Below are 5,100 nucleotides of genomic sequence, written 5' to 3' on the forward strand. Positions count from 1 at the left end.
TTTTGAAACTATACATTAGTATTAATATTTTAATGCTTTGAAAATCATATTTCTATATTTGATATTTTAATGCCTATGTGGTTTTTTTGTTCTGTCTATGCGTGGGTACATTGACTAAATATGTGTGCATGTTCTTAGTCAGTGAATTAGATGCCAAGAGGACTGGTATTTACTCACGGTGGTGTTTTCTATTAATCATAGGACATACATCAAACTATTTATAACATCAATTCTAACAATTATTTCTCGGTTTAAGATTATTTAGAAAAAGATATTAGCATAGTTTATTATTGATATCCCAAGACTCATTCTGTTTTGGTTAATAAAAGCTCTTCTACTAATACAATGTTGATGTCAATATTGGAAAGATGGATATGTAGAAGCACAAAAGCACGCACAAGACAAACCGAGAGAAGCAATCTTAACATTACCCTTTATTTTTTGGTTGAAGAATTTGACTATTGTCAAATAGATTTTTCAATTTATTGAATGATTGAAATCTGGTTTAATGTTATAATTGACAATGTGTGAATGTATGGAAGTGCATAATGTTGGGTTGTGTTATATTCTTTCCACGACTAGCCAACATAGTTAACTGGGTGGTTAGAAGGGGGGCAGAGCCCCCCCTTCGTTGCGCTGATTGTGTGTGGGGGGGGGTCACAAGGGGTTTGAGGGGTGCAGGTAACCCCGCTATATATTAGGTTGGGCAGACCTACCTATGGTTTTGTGCATGATTTTTCGCACATGGTTTTGGATGCGATGGTTTTCAGCCCACGATTTTCGACATGATGGTTTTCGGTCCATGGTATTGGATGCTTCGACATGTATAAATATGTATTGTAGCATTGAAAGGAACATAATGAAAAATCAAGCTAGTAGTCCCGGTTTTGGGATCCAGGGGAAAATCTTTGTGTATATGTGTTTTATGTGTTATTCTCTTGCATTGTTTATTTTCTGTGTTTTAGAAGTCATATGCAGGTAATTTCTGTACGGGGTTAAAACCTACATTTGGTATCAGAGCTGTTTTGGCTTCAAGGGGATGCCTTTGTTATTGAGGGGTTTCGATCGGGCCTGTGGTACACCCTTTTCAGTGGGAGATCTGCGGGATCGATTCTGGTGGTGAAAGAGGATGGCGAGCAGTGGAAAGATAGAGATAGAGAAATTTAATGGTTAGATTTTTGAGTTATGGAAACTCAAGATGGAGGATTTGTTGGTGGATAAAGATCAGTGGGTCGCAGTAGATCTAGGTACAAAACCAACGGGAGTGTCCGATGAAGAATGGAAGAAGTTAGATCGGAAGGCAAAGAGCACAATACGATTGTCTCAAATTCAATATTGCTGAATGTATCGGGGGAAGCTACGACTAAGGCTTTGTGGGAAAAGTTAGGGACTTTGTACCAATCTAAGTCTCTAGTGAATAAACTCTTCCTACGAAAAAAGTTGTATAACGTGAGGATGAAAGATGGAGACTCAGTGACAGAGCATATGAATGCATTTAATACTGTGGTAAGTCAGTTATCGTTTGTTGATATCAAAATTTCAGATGAAGCTAAGTGCATTAGTTTTTTGTGTTCTCTACTAGATTCGTGGGATAGTCTGGTTATTGCAATAGGTAGCAATGCAACTGCCTTGTAGCTTGATGAAATAGTCTCATCCTTGCTGATAGAGGAGATGAGACGAAAAAATATGGAGAGCCAGAATGGTGATGCCATGTCTGTACGAGGACGGTCCCAGAACAGAAACAAAAATAATTCATCAAGTGGAAGATCTAAATCTAGAGAGATATCTAAATCTCTAGGAAAACTTGTAAAGGTGGTGTGCTGGAAATGCGAAAAGGAAGGGCACTACAAAAGGGATTGTAAATCTAAAGCTCCTAACAAAGGAAAGGGATCTGATGATGCTACTTCTGCAGAGGCAAAAACCAGCTCAGATGAAGGTGGGGATGTGTACTTGGCTTCTTCAAGTACACATGTAGATCATGAGGCATGGTTGATTGACTCAGGTGCATCCTTTCACTTCACTCCCATAGAGGGTGGTTCTGCGAGTATGAGAAATATGATGGTGGTGATGTCTTCTTGGGGGATGAAAGGAAGACTAGAATCATTGGTCGTTGAAAAGTAAAGTTGAAGTTACAAGGTGGAAGGGTTAGAACACTTCCGGGTTCTGCATATTACTGCATTGGCCAGAAATCTGATTTCTATAAGCAAGCTAGATGATGCAAGTGTAAAAACAATGTTTGAGAAGGATACTTGCAAGATGGTTCAGGGAGCACTGGTATTGATGCAGGGAGTTCAGATTGGAACTTTGTGCAAGCTGCAAGATAGCACTGTTGTTGATGGTTGCAACAGTTATGTGGTTCCTAAAAGTGGAGCAGAAAATCTAGTGGTCTTTGGAGAGAAGACCATGCTATGGCATCAAAGGCTTGAACATATTGGAGAGAAGGGCCTTCAAATACTTCATGGTAAAGGTATGGTAGAAGGTATGAGTAATAGTTCTCTGGATTTTGATTTCTGTGAAAATTGTGTATATGGGAAGTAGAATCGGGTGAGTTTCCCCTCTGGTGGTAAGAGGGCGAAACAGATATTAGAGCTTGTGCACAGTGATGTGTTTGGAACTATGAAGGTTCCATCATTGGGTAAGTCTATGTACTATGTATCATTTATAGATGACTTCTCAAGGAATACATGGATATATTTCCTTAAGAAGTAATCCGAAGTCTTTGACAGGTTTAATGAATTTAGGGCTCTGGTGGAAAACCAGATAGAGAAGAAGATAAAGGTGTTGAGGACAGATAACGATGGAGAGTTTTGCAGTAAGGAATTTTAAGAACTCTATAAGAAGTGTGGTATAGCACGGCAGAAGACTACTCCATATACACCTCAACAAAATGGAGTTACAGAAAGAATGAAAAAGACGTTAATGGAAAGGGCAAGAAGCATGCTCAGTGGTGCTGAGTTAGGACAGGAATTCTGGGTAGAGGCAGTGGAGACAGCATGTTACCTGGTCAACAGATCACCTTCATTAGCGTTGGAGGATAAAACTCCACAAGAGGTATGGACTGGTAAGAAACCCTCTCTTTCACATCTGAGGGTATTTGGATGTGATGCATATGTACATGTTCAAAAGGAGAAACACACCAAGTTAGATAGTAAATCTCAAAAGTGCATCTTTATTGGGTATAAGGATGGTTTAAAGGGTTATAAGCTTTGGAACCCAGTAACAAGGAAGGTTGTGTACAACTGAGATGTGGTGTTCAGAGAGGTAAAAGATGTTATTAAACATGAAGTCCAACCGAAGGAACCCGAGAAGATAGAGTTTGAGCTAAAGGAGGAAGAATCAAACTCTATAGCAGAGGAGGAATCAGAAGATGAAAAGCCACAAACTCCGGGTGTGAGAAGATCAGTTCGAGAAAGAAGGAAGCCAGAAAGGTATAATCCATCTACTTTTTGCTCAAATTTTTATTTATCTTTTATTGATGATGATCCCAGAACTATGAAGGAAGCAGTAGATTCAAAGGATGTAAAACTCTGGAAAGAGGACAAGGTTGATGAAATGGCATCTTTGCACAAAAATGAGGCTTGGGATCTGGTGGAGTTGCCGGCTGGAAGGAAACCCCTTGGTAGCAAATGGGTGTTCAAGAAGAATACAAATGCAGAAGGAAAGGTGGAGAAGTACAAAGCTCAGTTGGTAGCAAAAGGTTATTCCTAGATGCTGAGAATTGATTTTGGTGATATTTTTTCTCCTTTTTCCAAGGTAGCTTCTATTAGATTACTTTTATCTGTTGCTGCTACTTTTGATTTTGAGGTAGAACAGATGGATGTGAAGACAACATTTCTTCATGGGGATCTGGAAGAGGAGATCTAGATGAAGCAACCTGAAGGCTTTGCAGTGAAGGGTAAGAAAGAACTGGTATGCAAGTTAAATAAGTCTCTGTATGGGTTAAAACAATCACCAAGGACGTCGTATCATAAATTTGATACATTTATAAGGGGACTTGGCTTCACCAAAAGCAAAGCAAATCACTATGTGTATTTTAAATTAATTGGTGACTGTGTTATTTATTTGGCCTTGTATGTGGATGATATGTTGTTGGTTGGAAATGACAAAGAAATTATACAGGATTTGAAGACCCACTTGTCCTCCAAATTCGACATGAAAGATCTTGGTGCTGCAAACTATATTTTGGGCATGGAAATTAAAAGAGATTAGACAAAGAGGAAGCTCTGGTTAAACTAGAGGAAGTATGTTGAGACAATATTGCAGAGGTTTAATATTCAGGATAGTAAACCATTGAAGGTTCCTATTCCTGTAGGTGTAAATTTATCTACTGAACAGTGTCCCAAGACATAAGAAGAGGAAGAGGACATGTCCCGTGTTCCATATGCAAGTGCAGTTGGTAGCCTGATGTATGTGATGGTTTATACTAGACCAAACATTGCACATGCAATGGGAGTATTAAGAAGGTTTATGTCAAAACTAGGGAAGGAGCACTGGACAACAGTGAAGCAGGTTTTCAGGTATTTGCATGGCACTAGTGATTATGGTTTGTGCTAGCAAGGAAGACCGAGATTGGAAAGAGTTTTGGATATTCATGGCTATGTTGATGCAGACTGGGCTAGAGATATGGATCAAAGAAGATCTACAAGTGGGTATGTGTTTAACCTATTTGGAGGTGCAGTCAGTTGGATGAGTAAGAAACAATCTATAGTGGCACTATCAATTACAGAGGTGGAATGCATGGTAGCCACTCATGCAAGCAAGGAAGTAGTTTGGTTGCAGAGATTGTGTTCAAGTATGGAGTTAGAATAGGGAGCTATAAGGATAGATTGTGATAGCCAAAGTGAAATTTTCTTGGCAAAGAACCCTGCATATAATTCAAAGACAAAGCACATTGATGTTCAATATCACTTTGTGAGGGATATGATAGAAGACAAAAAGATGTTGCTGGTAAAGGTGGACACTTTGAAGAATACTGCAGATGCATTGAAAAATCTGTGAGCTCTAAAAAGTTCTCTTGGTGTAGAGAAACAATGGGCATTGTAGGGCTAGATAAATGACTAAGCTCTATTGTGGCCCCCTATGGAAAACAAGTGGGAGAAT

The sequence above is a fragment of the Pinus tabuliformis genome, chromosome 9 (assembly GCF_031772625.1).
Source record: "Pinus tabuliformis cultivar Carrire ecotype Pingquan chromosome 9, CPIR1, whole genome shotgun sequence".
NCBI classification, from domain to species: domain Eukaryota; kingdom Viridiplantae; phylum Streptophyta; class Pinopsida; order Pinales; family Pinaceae; genus Pinus; species Pinus tabuliformis.